This window comes from Sminthopsis crassicaudata, chromosome 6, assembly GCF_048593235.1.
Source record: "Sminthopsis crassicaudata isolate SCR6 chromosome 6, ASM4859323v1, whole genome shotgun sequence".
In the NCBI taxonomy this organism is placed as follows: Eukaryota; Metazoa; Chordata; class Mammalia; order Dasyuromorphia; family Dasyuridae; genus Sminthopsis; species Sminthopsis crassicaudata.
In genome coordinates, this window is record NC_133622.1 from 242,014,265 (window position 1) to 242,031,513 (window position 17,249).

Sequence of the window (17,249 nt, forward strand, 5' to 3'; positions counted from 1 at the left end):
CTCTCTCTCTCTCTCTCTCTCTCTCTCTCTGTCTCTCTGTCTCTTTTGTGTGTGTGTATGTGTGTGTATCTATTTCTCTGTATTTAACACCCTGTCTTTGATCTTTGTCTCTCTCAGATGGTCTCTACCTATTTGTCTATTCTGATATATCTGTATTTGTTTTTGTGTGCATCTATGTTTTCTCAACCTCTGTTTTTTTCTGCCTTTCCTTTTCCCTTTTCCTATAGAGACTGAAAATCTCAAAAGATAATTAAGTAAAATATGATACAACCAAAGCTTAAAAGAATGTTGGAAATTGATCTCAGGCCCAAAAACAAGTACAGAAGAGCTTAAAATATCCTAAATGTAAAAGAAAATAGAGTACAATTTGGAAAATAAATCGATGTAAGAGAATTATGAAAAAATGTCAGTGATGAAGGAGGCACACACACACACACACACACACACACACACACACACACACACACACACACAAAACCCAATGGGATTTCCTTTTCACATTTTTTTCCCAGAAAAATTTGAAAATACTGACATGAAGAGATGAAAAGTGAAGTGAGCAGAATGAAAATTTCATAACATACATTTATTGAAATACTGTATTTAGATCAAGCATGAATGTTTTAGGTATTCTGAGCAAAACATTGATTTAATATGATTCTAAAGGACTAAAAATGAAAAATGTTATTCATATAAGAAAAAGCCTTAAAGGAGTATGAATATAGATCACAGCATACTTTTTTCTTTATTATTATTATTATTATTATTATTATTATTATTACTTGCTAAAGCAGTTGAGGTTAACTGACTTGCCTAGGGTCACACACCTAGGAAGTATTAAATATCTGAGGTCATATTTGAACTCAGGTCCTCCTGATTTCAGGGCTGGTGCTCTAACCACTATGCAACCAAGTGACCCTTTTCCTTTACTTTTCTATTTTTTTTTTTTTATTTCAGCACATGACTAACAAGGAAATGTTTTCCATGACTACCCAAGGATAATATATGTCAGAATGCTTATCTTCTCAATTATGGTATAGGAGAGAGAGGAAATTTAGAATTCAGAGTTTGAAATGTCCTCTTAAATGTAATGTGGTAATAAATAATTAAAATGAGGGAAAACATCTGCATATACATATATAATTACAATGTTGTTGAGTTGCATATGTCTCTTGCTGATTCTATAGGGATTTATTGGCAAAGAAACTGGAGTGGTTTGCCATTTCCTTTTTCGACTCATTTTATCAATAAGGAAGTAGAGGCAAATAGGCTAAAAATCATCCAGAATCAATCATCTGGCGTCTGAGACCGCCTATGAACTTTGATATTTTTGATTGACAGTTTATAGTCTATTTATTGTGCCACCTACCTGCACACCTACAAAGTAGGTAGCTTGTACAAGCATTGTGCAATATTGTTCCAAATCAAATTCATTACCTATGTAAGAGGTCTTGTATATTATACATTGCAGATATTAAGAGGTTTTATATATATATATATATATATATATATATATATATATATATATATATATATATATATATATACATACATACATACATACACACACACACACACACACACACACACATATGAGAATTCAGCCTCAGAAGAGATGAAAAATCCAAACAGAAGTAACAAGGTCCAAGAGACCTTAGCCTATACAGCTGGTCAGATTACAAAGCTTAAAGAATTCAATGACAAGGCAAATAGCAAAGTCAGAAGATTTTAGGACATGTGCTAGGTCTAGTGAGAAGACCTGGAGACCCTCTATCTTGATTAGTAGTAATGTCTTACCTATTCAATTACTGTAGTCTCAACCTCTATTCCTAGGGGAACATTATGTACATTTGTTTAGACCTCCTCCATTGAAGCAAATTGGGAAACAAAGAAAAGAAACAACTTATGAAAGTCATCCAGGAAAGATTGATAGTGGAGCTAAGACTCAACTATATATTTTCTCTGATGAAGTACGATGCATTTTTTTTCTACCTTTTTTATTTTTTAGTTTTTTGGTCAAATTCTTATCTCATTGAGTCATTCACTTCCATTTGTTCAATTCTAATTTTCAGCATATCATTTCCTTTAGTTAGTTTTTTGTTATCTCCTTTTTCATTTCAGCAATTTAACTTTTAAATGAATTGTTTTGCTCCTTGTTTTATTTTTTCATTTCACCAATTCTATTTTTAAGTTTGTTTTGTCATTTTCTATTTCACTAAGTATGTTTTTCAAAGCAATAGTTGATCTTTCCATATCATAAAATCCATTTTTAAAGGAGTGATTTTTTTCAGACAACTTTTGTGTTTCCTTTTCCAAACTTCTTAATTCTTTTTCCCATTTTTACTCTCTTTTTAAAGATTTTTAAAAGTTCTTCCAATACAGTCTTTTGAAGGTCTAAAAACTCATATATTCCTTTGAGGTTTCAGCTGGAGATGAGCTTCATGTTAATATTTCCTTGTTTCCATAACAGTTATCAGCTATCAATGGTCAGAGTTTTTTTGTTTTGTTTGTTTGTTTGTTTAGTTTTATTTTTTTGCTCATTTTTAAAGGTTGAGGTGTGCTTTTAAAATAAAGGAGAAAATTGTTCTAGCTTGCTCCATAGAAAACAATGCCTTCACAGTGCCCTGGGGACAGTACTGTTAACTGCGTTCTTATGCTGGGCATGTGTGACCAGGCCCCGTTTTTCCTTGGTTGTTCAAGGGCTCATTGTTTGCCTTCTGAAGTTGTATTGGAGGTCACACAACTAGTCTACTGATACACTAGCTTCTGAACCAGAATAGAATAGTCAGTGCAACTTTGACTAAGAGATTCCTTAGGTTTTCCACACAAGTGGAGGCCTCTTCATCCTGGTCTTCCCTGTGCTGCCTCACTGACTGCCCAATTGAGGAAAACCTTTCCTGTAATTCTTCTAAAATATCTTCTGCTAGAAATTTATTATACTCCATATATTTCTGGGTTATGTCACTCCAAAACCTATTTGGTATCAATTCTGAGGAAAGCCAGACATAGCTGAGACAAAGACATGTCTACTCTCTGCCCTGTTGGCTCTGCCCCCAAACCCATATCTACTGATTCCTAACCTTGTGGTCTTTGCACTTCCTTCTACTCTACTCAGTAGGAATGCAATAGAATACCTTCCCATGATCTGGAATAACTATGCCAAATGTTTCATTAAGCTGTGAGATGCTACAGAATAGATAGCTGATTCATAATATTAAGAGCTACATTTTTCTAAATATTTCCTTTGAAAAATTGAATTGAATAAGTAATTAAATCTTTAAATTATGATAGTGAATGGTTAAAAAAAATCCTTACTACTTGATAATTGCTTTTCTCCATATCACGCTGTGGAATAAGGAATGGAAAATAACATTGCTTTCATTATACAGATGAGGAAGTTCAAAGATGGAGAAAAATGTATCCTTACAAAAAAGAAATAGGTATCATTGTATCTAAAGCATCAATATAATCCCTTGACTCAAAACTCAGGATTTGTTCCCTTATAAAGTCCTGACTCATTAAAAGTGATTTGATGTTTGGACTTTGAGCCAGAAGACCTCTTTTCTCATTAAAAGAAAAAAGTAAAGAAAAGAAAATGGCCTGGGAGAGGAGCTATCCCCAGAGAGCTGAAAAGGACAAGAATCATTTAATCATTTCTATTAAAGAAAAGTGCTCAGTGATTTCATCCAAAATTTATGTTTGCAAAGAATCTTGGTCTAGTTTACAGAATTTGTTGGTGGATTTGGTATATTTTAATATTTAAGGGAGAAGAATCCTAGGCTCATAAAATGGGCATTGAATTGGTAGGCATGAAAACCTCAAGTTCAAATCTTCTCTTTGGCACTTGACAACTGTGTAATTTTGAGCAAGGTCATTCATACTGAATTTCAGTTTCTTCATTTTCCTCATCTGTAAAATCAGGATACCTGTGGTACCTTTATTATACTTCTGGTACATTAATGTTCACAAAGTTTTTAAAGCATTAAAGTAGCTTATGGATATACTTTGTTATGTACCTGTATTGTTTTCCTTATCATTTTTGAAAAAGCAAGGAGTTGAATAATATTTCATCCTATCTAAGAAAGATAAGTTTGAGCCCTTTGTCTGTCTTATCTTTAGTTTCTTTGAACTGAAGAGAATTATGATCTATCTCACCTTTCTGAGAATTTTAAATTTTATGAAACTAATGAGCAACAGAGATTGAAGAAACAGATTAACCAGGAAATGAAAGATTCTGTTTACAGAATATACCCTGGATGTGTGTGTGTGGGGGGGTGATATAAACTACAACAATAATCACTTAATTAGAAAGAAATTTATCTTATTTATATGGATTCATTTTTCTTTTTTTAAAAAAAAATATTTACTTAATCTACTTAATTTTTCTTAAAAAAAAAGAAAATTGTTAAGCAAAAGCAAGCATCAGGGCAAACAAACATAATAACTAACTAATGAAGCATTCTGTACTTTGAACTTGCTTCAACACACTTTTGTCAGAAAAGGAAAAGCAGGCTTTGTCTCAATTCTGGGGGACCAAAGTTTTCAATATACTTAATCTGAGCCCAGTGTCTGTTACTTCCCCCCAAATCCCATTACAATATGGTAGAACTAGTGGATATTCCAGTCTTTGTTTTCACTTTCTTTGCTGTTCTCTCTTCATCAAAAAAGTCTTTCCAAAGCTTTTGCATTCATCATACTTTGATTTTCTTACAAGAAAATATTTAGCCAAAATCCTGAACCAAAAATATTTTACTTATTCCCTGAAACTTTTTCATTTCCTTTCAGTGTTTTATATTTTTTCCAGCTATTGTCAATATGAATAATTTTGGAATATATGAAAACTTTTTCCCCTCCTTTAACTGTTCTCCTCTCAATATATCCCATAGTAATTAGATCAATGAGGCAAAGTGTATAAAAAGTTTAGTGGAAGGGAGCAGCTAGGTGGCACAGTAGATAGAGCACCAGCCTTGAATTCAGGAGGACCCGAGTTCAAATCTGGTCTCTAACACTTAACACTTCCTAGTTGTTTGACTCTGAGCAAGTCACTTATCCCCAACCTCAAAAAACAAAAAAACAAAAAAGTTTAGTGGTTAGCTTCCATAATTTAAAATTGTTTTCTATAATCTTAGATTATTAAGTGTTTCATTAAGAAAATTTTATTGTATTTGTTATCTTAATGAATCACTATAATTAAGTATATTAAAACTTTTTCAACCTTGACAATTTATAAATATTAGGGAAATGTGAAATATTACTCATCTTTGTTTATAATAATACTAGTGATTTCTTTTGATGATTACTGATAATGTATAATTTTACTTTTGCTATTATTTACATTAAGTATCAGAGGATATATATGTGTACAGTTATATATATATTAGACATTCAATTTGGCCATCCATATATAAACACACTTCATATCTGTGTATAAAGTACATGTTTTTACTAAATAGCTGTTCAATTTAAAAATGCAGTACTAAATTTCTTTTTGTAACTAAAATATAAAATTAAGATTATTCATTCTGTGTTTTATCATTTTCAATACCATCATTTATAAAGGCAGAGTAAACATGGCAGGGATAGGAATGATAATTTAGGATCAAGAGAATCTAAATTTACAACCTGTTCAAATTCTTACCAAGTATGTGAATGTTGGCAAGTTGGTCAATCTCTTTGATTCTTATATAAAATAAGCATAAGTTCATTATATTATTTAATATCACTTAGATTTTACCATTCACTTAAAATATGCTTTTATATTTAAAATGGTGAAGTCTTCATAGCAAGTCAACTTCTCACAACACAAAACTTTATATTTCAATGAGCTAAGAGCTCATTGGTACAGGTATAGAAAATAAGATGATATGCACAAATGCGGGAATAATTGGTATATTTTGTGGTCTAGTCAAACAGATCTAAATGTGAAAAATACCTCACAAATCAACTGTCACATTACAAATGAGGAAAATGATGTGTACAAATGATAATTACTTTATAATTTCAACATAATAATAAGATTGATGTTCACAATTAAATCTATTTTCTGAATCTATAGCCTATATTTCTTCTGTTGTAACATGTTTCCACATTGAACAATCCAAGTTACCTAGATAGATATTAGATTCAGGAGCTTTTGCTTACCTTTTCAATCAACTATGTCAGTTCTCTTGGCACATATTTTTTATAAAAGACTCTAGAATTCTTCGAATAGTATCTTATTACTATAACCTCTTAAATGGAAAGCTTATGCATGGGATATATTTTAATTCATGATCATGTTTAAACATGAAACATTATATTTTTCCAACTTCTCTATGTTATTTTTCCAGGAACAAGATTTCAGGTGGGTGTTGCAGTAGAAATGAGCTGAACAAAACTGCATTATTATGCATTTAATATGTATGGGAATGCCTGCCATCTAGGGGAGGGGATGAAGGGAAGGAGGGGAAGGAGGGGAAAAATTCGGAAAAGAAGAAGTATAAGGGATAATGTAAAAACTTACCTATTCATATGTACTGTCAAAAATGTTATAATTATAAAATTAATAAAAAAAGAAAGAAAATCTGAAAAAAAAAGTGTGAAAGGAAAATAGAGATTGGCAAATTAAAAAATACTAAAATGGACTAACTACTTGTCACTATTGAATAAATCTCTAAATCTTGAATTTTAAGAATTAGTTAATTGGAGAGATATTTAAGTTATACATATTGCTGAGATTATATGATAGAGAGAATTTATTCCACTTAAATTTTATTCAGCACTTACTATATAGAGAATACAGTTCAAGAGAGAAAGAAGATTATAAGAAATCACTTTTGTACTTCAGATGCTTAGAACACAGTTGGAAGTACAAAACGTACATGTAGATAAGAACACATAGGTTAAGCAGAGGTCATTTGTTAATTGATCAATAACTGGCATAGATCGTATAATATGGTCATTTAAGAATAGGGAATTCAAAAAATTCAAGAAAAGCTTAAATAAAAGCTGATAATAGAGAAAAATATCTGAAGAGAAGATTAGAGGAAATAGCCTGGATAGGATGTTAGCTGAAAAATTTGGGGAAAGCTTTCCAATGAGGAAAATACTATGAGTAAAGGTAGGCAAACTGGAAGATTCAAAGCAATAGAGAAGTAATTGTTGGATGCTTTTTTTGTTTGTTTGCTTTATTTGTTTTGTTTTGTTTTTTTACTATCCTATATCTGAAACAAAGGTTAAAATTCCTGTTGCAAGGGAATTGTCATTTTATAAAAAACAGAAATCAAAGATATGGTGTTAAATGTTTTTATTCTTGATATTAAGATTAAGTATGGTTTTATAGTTTTATCAGATATCTTCATCTTACTGCATATTTGAATTAAAATCTCTAAGAAAAACTAGTCATTGCATTGATTAGGGTTCTTAGTAGATAAGGAGCATTTTGTAATCACTAAGTAATTTTGACTTTTGTCCCCAAAATTTAAAAAAATTTTAATGTTACATACATATATATACATATATATATATATATATATATATATATATATATATATATATATATATATATATATATATAAGATATTTATCTTATGTTAAAGGTCATTAAAACTTATGTTAACCATGTTAATATGTTAAATATGGGAGGACTATTTCTCGTCATGAGATCAAACCACTTCTTCTTTGTTGAACATATACAAATAAAGTGATTGGTTGGTTCTGAATTCATTTTTTTTTTTCTATAGGCAGAAGACCCAATGGCAAAGGACAACCTCACAGTTGTGGAGGAATTCATTCTCCTGGGATTTTCTGATCTTCCCAACCTCCAAGGGTTTCTCTTTGGCATTTTTTCTGTCATCTACCTATGCATATTGATAGGAAATGGCCTCCTCATTGTCATAACCAAGATTGATCCAAGTCTCCAAACACCAATGTATTTTTTCTTGGGGAACTTTTCCTTCTTGGAAATCTGTTACACATCAGTCACTATACCCAGAATGCTGGTAGATCTTTGGACTCAAAAGAATATTATTTCTTTCCTACACTGTGCTGTACAAACCTGTTTCCTCTATATTCTGGGAGTGGCAGAGTGCTTGCTCTTGGCAGTGATGGCATATGATCGTTATGTAGCCATCTGTAAGCCTCTCTACTATCCTCTCATCATGAACCGTAGGGTATGTATCCAACTTGTTGTGATGTCCTGGATTATTGCAGTTCCACTGCTGATAGAGGAGACATACCTGATTTTCTCTCTCAATTTTTGTGGACCTAAAACAATCATGTTTTCTGTGAGGCTCCACCATTAGTGGAGTTGGCCTGTGGGGACACATATAAGACAGAGATCTCTGTTCAAGTTGTTGCATTGCTGTTTGTCATAACTCCCTTTCTGTTGATACTCACATCCTATGTCAAAATAATAATTACTATCCTGAGATTGCCTTCTACCTCAGGAAGAGCCAAGGCCTTTTCCACTTGCTCATCACACCTTATGATTGTGTGTTTATTTTATGGTTCTGGTAGCATTGTATATTTGAGACCAAAATCTCATCACTCTACAGGATCAGTCAAAGTGCTTGCTCTTTTCTATACCACTGTGACCCCAGTATTCAACCCCTTGATATATAGCCTCAGAAATAAGGATGTCATTGCTGCTTTGAGAAAACTGTTTCCTAAGTGAATCAGATCTTAGACTCATTAGAAAAATATATGAACTTTCTTTTAAATTCTATTTCTCAGTCTCTACAAAACACATATCTGCTTGTTTTTACATTTCAGTGAAATGAAAAGACCTTTCTCACATGAAAGACCTTCAAATTCATGGAAATTATGACCATTCATCCTTTTGTTCTTCTCTATTTTAACTACCATAAAGTTCTGAAATATCTTACTCTGAATTCTAAGGCCAATTAAAGTTAAAGATTTCAATAGTCTCTTGCTATAACATTTCCCTCTTAACATTGAATTTGCAGAAAACAAAATTAGTAAGATGTTTCTCTAACTCTTTTAATTTAACTAACCTATCTAATCACATATTTAATAAATTCACTAATATTGCACATTTTTAAAAAAATAAAAGTACAAGAATTGTACCGCTAACATTTTGTTAGTGGTTCATATACTTGTCTGGATATCTCTTCTAGTTTTCTTTTTTTGGATCTGTTGATTTTATTCATTATTTTTTAGACCATTGAATATCCTCTCATTTTGAATAAGAAGGTGAAGTGATCTAACTCTTCAAGCATATGAATTCCTCTTTCTAGGTTTGTGTGAATGAAGGATGTAATCAGAATAAATTCAATTTCTGCTCTCATTTCTTCCCCAGAAGGTTGCTTCAGATTAAAGGGAAGATAGTAGTATAAGTCCATTTTATATATATAATTCCTATCTATCTATCTATCTATCTATCTATCTACCTATCTATCTATCTACTTATCTATCTGCAAGCATATGCATATGTATGGAGGAAAAGAGAAATATATGAATTTGCTACACAAAAATAAGGAACCAGGAAGATTTTCAAAATTTTTTATCCCATTACCCTAATGTCAAGGGGACATATTGACAGTGAGATAATGGTGTTTTTTAGAGAAAATCCATGCATAATATAGTAATAATGTGAGACCTCATTGTAGCTGTATATGTAAATGTATATAATTCATGTATATGTACATACATATCCAGATATATAAGTTATGTATATAACACAAACATGTATACCTTCCCTATAAACATGTCGAGGTAGGAATAGCCACTGTAGTCTAGGGGATAAGGAGTCAGGCCTGGGATCAGAGTTCAGATTCTACCACAGCCACTTAATATTTCTGTGATCCTCAGCAAATCATTTAACTCAATCTGCTCAGTTTACTCATCTATAATGACATATAAAGAAGGAAATAACAAGCATCCAAATATATTTACCAGGAAAGCTCAGATGGGGTTGTGTTTAGATTGAACTAAACTGAATAAATTTGATTTGAACTCAGGTCCTTGTGACTTCAGGCTCATGCTCTATCCACTGCAACACCTATCTTCCCTGGAGAATTATTATTAAATGAAAAGTTATGTTATGACATTACTTTATAAATCTTTAAAAATACTATGAAAATATTGGCTGCTCTGAACTCATAGATATGAACTATACTTCATTTTTTCTCTTCCTCAATTAATAATTTCATTTACCTCCATCTTATATGTAATATTTATGCTTAGGCAATTTATTCATTTTCTTAATTCTTCTGTTCAAATCATTGATTTGAATGACAAAAAAGTATCTGAAATTCATGGCAAATAAGAAGTTGATCAGAGGCTTTCACAAATCTTGGAAAGTTGGAAAGATAATATTTCTTCTGTTCTTTAATGACTAAAAATTAGAATTATCAGGCCACTATATCAATCTACTACGTCAGAGTATCAGTTCTAATTACAAATCAACCAATATACAGTAAACACATACAAATGTACTCATAAGCACACACACAAGCATTTGTGTATATAAAATATGTACTTGCAAAGGTCATATTGGGTTTATTAAAAACAAATGTGCTTAGTTAAGTTTTCTAATAAAAATATTAAAAGATGCCTGAATGTTTCAAAATACTTTTGCCTATTCTTGGCTGCAGAAACATATTTCAAAAAGCAGGAAGAAACTTGATGATTTATTAGAGCTGAAAGACCCATATATATTATATTTCAAATTACAAAAAGGACTTGTCTTATTCTAGTAAGTAATCAAAAATTATTTCTGAAAGATCTTTGAGGCATTCGAAATACCGTAATTCATCAGAAAATGTTTTGAAAGTAGAAATGTGTAGAGGGTCAGTATTAAATAAGTCTATGTACAGGAAGAGTCCATTCCAGGTATTACTTGACACTTGCTCTCTGTAAAAGTATGCAGTTCAAACATTGGGTCAGGGATATATAAAATAAAATCAGCTTGTTCATCATGTTTCATAAAACAATAATATTCCATCACCTTCATGGAACACAATTTATTCAGCCATTCCCCAATTGATGGGCATCTACTCATTTTCCAATTATTTGTTACTATAAAAAAAGCTGCTACAAACATTTTTTAGACATGGGAGTCCTATTCCCTCCTTTATGATTTTCTTAAGCTATAGACCCAGTATTGGTACTGTTGGGTCAAAGGTCATGTACAGGTTGACAGCCTTTTGGAAGTAGTTCCAGATTGCTTTCCAATATTTTTGGATCATTTCACACTACCACCAGTGTCCCAGTTTTTCCTTATTCCCATCAACATTTATCTTTATCTTTTCCTGTCATCTTGGCCAATCTGAGAGGTTTGAAGTAAAACCTCAGAGTTGTTTTAGTGGACATTTCTCAATCAACAGTGATGTATAGCATTTTTCATATGTCTGTAGATGGCTTTAATTTTGTCATCTAAAAATTGTTCATAGTCTTTGACAATTTATGAAGTGGGGAATGACATGCAGGCTTGTAAATTTGATAAATTCTTTATGTATTTTAGAAATGAGACCTTTATTAGAAACTGTATTCCCCCCCAGCTTTGTACTTCCCATTTAATCTTGTTTCTCTTGGTTTTCTTTGTGTAAAATCTTTTTAATTTAATGTTGTCAAAACTGTTCACTTTGTTTTTCATAATGTTCCCTCATACTTTTTGTGTGGAAGCTTGCAGTATTTTTTCCTAGAAATTGTAGTTTTGGAGTTTTGTAACAATGTTCCTTAGGATTTTCCTTGTGGGATCTCTTTCTGAAGGTGATCAATGAATATCTTCAATGATTATTTCTCTGTTTCTAGGGCATCAGTGTAGTTTTCCTTGATGGTGTCTTCAAGAATGCTAGCCCAGTCTCTTTTTGCTCATTGTTTTCAGATAGAGTAACAATTTTTAAATTGTCTCTTCTGAATCAGTTTTCCAGGTCAGCTGTTTTTCTAATGTGGTTTTCACATTTTCTTATTTTTTTCATTAATTTTAGTTTGATTATTCTTCATATCTTATAGAGTCTTAGCTTCCATTTGTCCTGTTCTAGTTTTTAATATGTGCTTTTCCTCAGTTTGTACCTCTTTATCCATTTTGTTAATTCTACTTCTGAATATTGTTTTTTTCATTTTTTTTTTTGCATTTGGCCAATTGTATTTTTTTATGAATTGTCTTCCTTTTCTAATGTATTGACTCTCTCTGGCATATTTCTCTTTTTTTTTTTCTCACTTTTTCTTCTATATCTCTTATTTGCCTTTTAAAGTTTTTTATGAGCTCTTTTCTAAGAAGCTACTTTGGACTTAAGACTAATTTGCATCACTCTTGGAGATTTCCTCTTTGAATATTTTGTCCTCCTCTAAGTCAGTGTTTTGATCTCCTCTGTCACCATAGTAGCTTTCTATAGCCATTGTTTTTTTTTGTTTGTTTGTTTGTTTTTGTTTTTGTTTTTGTTTTTGTTTTTGTTTTTGTTTTTGTTTTTTGGATCATTTTCTTTTGGTATTTCTTCTTTATTACTTTTATAGTTAAGCTTTGCACCTGGGATAAAGGGAGCACATTTCCAAGCTTCCTGAGCAGCTCTGAGCCTTGGCTTTGAGGATGGAAGACAATTTTATTTTCATGTGATAGCTTTACCTGTTTTGTTTTGTTTTGTTTTGTTTTGTTTTGTTTTTCAGGAAAGAGCTTGGTTTCCCAGAATTTGCATTTTGAGCTGGGAGTGGAAGCTGCTTCCCTAAAATGCTCCTCTTCTGAGCCAGAACCAAAAGTCTCAGTCACTGATCTGATGTGATTAAGATCAGCTTTCTCAGAATCAATCTGAGCTCAGCTGAATACCCTCTTAACCTCAGGGAAACTGATTTTTCTTGAAGTTTTTCCGATCTATTTTGAACTGGAAAGTGGTTTCCTTCTATCAGATTCTATTCAGAGGCTTGATTTTATGTATTTTTTTCAAGAGAAATTGAGAGAGCTCAAGAAACTTTCTGTTTTTACTCTGGTAAATTGCCTCTACCTCTGGAAGTAATCCATATATAGCATCTTTAGCTGTCTCTTTTTCCCTTAGTTTCTAAGACACCATGGAAAATAATGACAAAGCAGAAGCAATAGTAATTAAACAAATCAGATTTTATTTCATAAGGAATTAAAATCAGGAATAGACCAGTGTTAAAGTGCATGAAATTAATTGTCTATACTCAACCATCCAAAGGAAAAAAAAAAAAAAAACAGGAAAAGAATTTTAAGTTCTAAGGTGAAGAGCAAAATTGGGAATCCCAATATCTCAGTCATTTGATGAAATGACCTCAATAATTAAACATAGCTTTATGAAAATAAATGTAAGCCTTAAACAATTAAATAAACAAAATTGATAAAAGGTTATGTATATAATAGTAAACTTTTTTTAAAAAAGCAAATTTAGAAAAGGGTAAACATGACAGGATATATTCATAATGGTAAATTGGCAAAACAAATACTTGAATTAGTTGTCAATGGAATACAATATAGATAACCTGGACAGAAAGAGGAAAGACTGATATATTTAGAGAGTTTGGATCCAAGTAGAGAGCCATCATATATTAGTGTTAAAGAATTTCAATTTCCCATTTGCATATGTTAACATTCTCTCCCACTTCTCTCTCTCCTTCCTTCCCTATCCCTTTCTCTCTTCATCTCCCTCTTCCTTTCCCTATCTTTTCCTCCTTTCCTCCCTTCCTCTCCTTTTCTCTTCTTCCTTTCTTCTTCCATCCCTCTCTCCCTCCTATCTCTCTCTGTCTTTCTGTCTCTCTCTTTGTATTTCTATGTATTTTCTGTATAATTCTCCATATCTTTGTCTTCATCTCTTTCCTTTTCCTTGTTCTTATTCTATTTGTCCCCCTTGTGTTTGTCTCTTCCTGTTTATTTGTTTTTTGTGCATTTTTTTTTGCTCTTTGTTTTTGCCTATCCTTTTACCTATTCCTACACTGACAGGAAAGATAAAAATATTATAAAGTCAAATGTAGTACAACCAAAACTTCAAAGAATGCTGGAAATTGATTTTAGATCCAAAAACAATTCATAGAAGAGCTCAGAATATTTTAAAAATAAAATAAGAGAAGTAGACTAAAATTGGGAAATAAATTAAAGTGATTGAAGAGAATCAAGAAAAAATTCCATGATAAAGGAGTCACAAAAACTTCAAGGAGATTTTCTTTTCACAAATTATTCTCAGAAAAAAAACTCTGAAAAAACTTGCATAAACAAATGCAAAGTGAATTGAACAGAATAAGGATTTTATCATATACATATACAGAAATACTATATGTCAATCAAATATTAATGACTTAGGTATTCTCTGCAAAACAATGATTTAATATTATCTGAAGGACTTATGACAAAAAGTGCTATTCATATCCCCCAAACCCACAAAAAATCCTGAAAGAGTCAGAATGTAGATAAAAACATACTTTTATCTTTGTTTTTCACTTTTTTACCAGTTTTTTTTTCTATCAGCACAAGACCAATGAATAAATGTTTTCCTTGAGTACACAAGAATCTACGTCAGAATACTTCTCTTTAATCAAACCATTCTCCAATTGATAAATGGTCAAAGGATATGAACAGACAATTCTCATATGATGAAATTGAAATTATATCCATTCATATGAAAGAGTGTTCCAAATCACTACTGATCAGAGAAATGCAAATTAAGACAACTCCGAGATACCAGTAGACACCTGTCAGATTGGCTAAGATGACAGGAACAAATAATGATGAATGTTGGAGGGGATGTGGGAAAACTGGAACACTAATACATTGTTGGTGGAGTTGTGAAAGAATCCAACCATTCTGGAGAGCAATTTGGAACTATGACCAAAAAGTTATCAAACTGTGCATACCCTTTGATCCAGCATTGCTGTTATTGGGCATTATATCCCAAAGAAATACTGAGGAGGGGAAAGGGACCTGTATGTGCCAAAATGTTTGTGGCAGCTCTTTTCGTAGTGGCTAGAAACTGGAAGATGAATGGATGTCCATCACTTGGAGAATGGTTGGGCAAATTATGGTATATGAAGGTTATGGAATATTATTGCTCTGTAAGAAATGACCAGCAGGAGAAATACAGAGAGGCTTGGAGAGACTTACATCAACTGATGCTGAGTGAAATGAATATAACCAGAAGATTGCTGTACACTTCAATGTTGTATGAAGATGTATTCTGATGGAAGTGGATAACTTCAACATAGAGAAGATCCAACTCACTTCCAGTTGATCAATGATGGACACAAACAACTGTACCCAGAGAAAGAACACTGGGAAGTGAATGTAAATTGTTAGCACTACTGTCTATCTACCCAGGTTACTTACACCTTCAAAATCTAATACTTAATGTGCAACAAAAAATTAGATTTATACACATATATTGTATCTAGGTTATACTGTAACACATGTAAAATGTATGGGATTGCCTGCCATCTAGGGGAGGGAATAGAGGGAGGGAGGGGATAATTTGGAAAAAAATGAATACAAGGAATAATGTTATATAAAAAAAAAAAAAACAGAACAGAACATTAAGCCACTTGTGTGTGTTTCTGAGAAAGAAGTTATGTTGTTGGACCTTTAATTATTGGATGATGACTAATAAAGAAGCTATTAATAACAGAAAAAAACAAAGTTAATCAGAAAAAAAATGCTTCTCTTCTCGATTGTGCAGAAGAGGGAAGGAATTTGGAATTAGGAATTTGAAAAAAAATAATGTCATGTAATGTGATAATAAATATTAAAAATGAAAGAAAAATATGCACATACATGTACTATTACACAGTGTTGTTGTTGATTTGTATACCCTATTTCTTGTCAAAGAGACTAGAGTGGTTTGCCATTTACTTATCCAGCTTATCTTATAAATAAGGAAGTGGAGGCAAATAGGCTAAAAAGACTTGCACAGAATCTTCCATCTAAGCTCTGAGACCACCTATGAACTCAAATATTCCTGACTGGCCATCATCCTCTACCTTCTTGGTGGAAGATTTTGAATATTTACTCTGACCTTCTCTTATGAAGCAAATTAGGGACCAAAGAAGAGAAATAACTGACATTCAAACCCATATCTTCTCATGCAAAATCATGTGGTCCTAGCACTTCTCTTATGCTGCTATCCATTATGAGTTCTTTAGTGTATCTTCCCAAGATTTAGAATAACTATGTCAAATGTTTCATTAAGCAGTGGAATGCTACAGAAGAGACAAATTGGTCCATGATATTAAGGGCTTCATTTTTCTAAATATTTGCTTTGAAAAATTGAAGAGAATGAATGATTAATTCTTTCAATTATTATAGTGAATGGTTACAAAACAGGCTACTACTTAATAATTGCTTTTCTCCCCATAATACTGTAGAGCATAAATGGAAAATATCATTGCTTTCATTTTACAAATGAACAGTAAGGTAAACTGTAATGTGTCCTTGCAATAAAGAGATAGGTCTCATTTTATCTAAAGCCTCAATATAATCCCTTGACTCAAAACTCAGGATTGTTTTCCCTTATAAAATCCTGCCTCATTAAAAGATGACTTGATGATTGGACTTTGAGCCAGAAGATATCTTCTCTCATTAAAAAGAAAGAATAAAAAAAGAAAATGACCTGGGAGAAGTGTTATCCCCAGAGAGATAAAAAGGGCAAGAATCATTTCTACTAAAGAAGAGCTCAATGATTTCATCCAAAATTTATATTTACAATGAATCTTGGTCTATTTTACAGAATTTGTTGGTGGATATGGTATGTTGTAATATTTAAGGGAGAAGAATCATAGGCTCATAAAAAAGGGCATTGAACTTGTAGGCACAAAAACCTCAGGTTGAAATCTCCTCTTTGGCACTTGACAACTGTATAATTTTGAGCAAGGTCATTCATATTGAATTTCAGTTTCTTCAGTTTCTTCATCTGTAAAATCAGAATGACTGTGGTACCTATACTGTACTACTGGTAAATTAATGTTCACAAAGTTTTGAAAGTATTAAAGTAGTTCATGGATGTACTTTATTATGTACCTGTATTATTGTCCTTATTATTACTGAAAAAGCAAGGAGTTGAATAATATTTAATTCTATCTGAGAAAGGTAAGTTTGAACTCTTTTGCTGTCTTACTTTCAGTTTCTTTGATCTGAAAAGGATTATTATTTTTGATCTTTGTGATAATTTTGAATTTTATGAACATAATAAGCAATAGAGATTGAGCAAACAGATTATCCAAGGAACAAAGATTCAATTTATAGAATATACCCTGAGCTTTATGTCTGACAATATATATGTGGGAGATTATTCATTCTGCACCAGTAATCACTAAAGAAA

The 17,249-nt window shown here is 31.9% G+C and overlaps 1 pseudogene; it reads left to right on the forward strand.

The window, feature by feature from the left end:
* Positions 1 to 7,730: 7,730 nt before the first annotated feature.
* On the forward strand, positions 7,731 to 8,650 carry LOC141547063 (olfactory receptor 10AG1-like; annotated as a pseudogene).
* Positions 8,651 to 17,249: the final 8,599 nt, after the last annotated feature.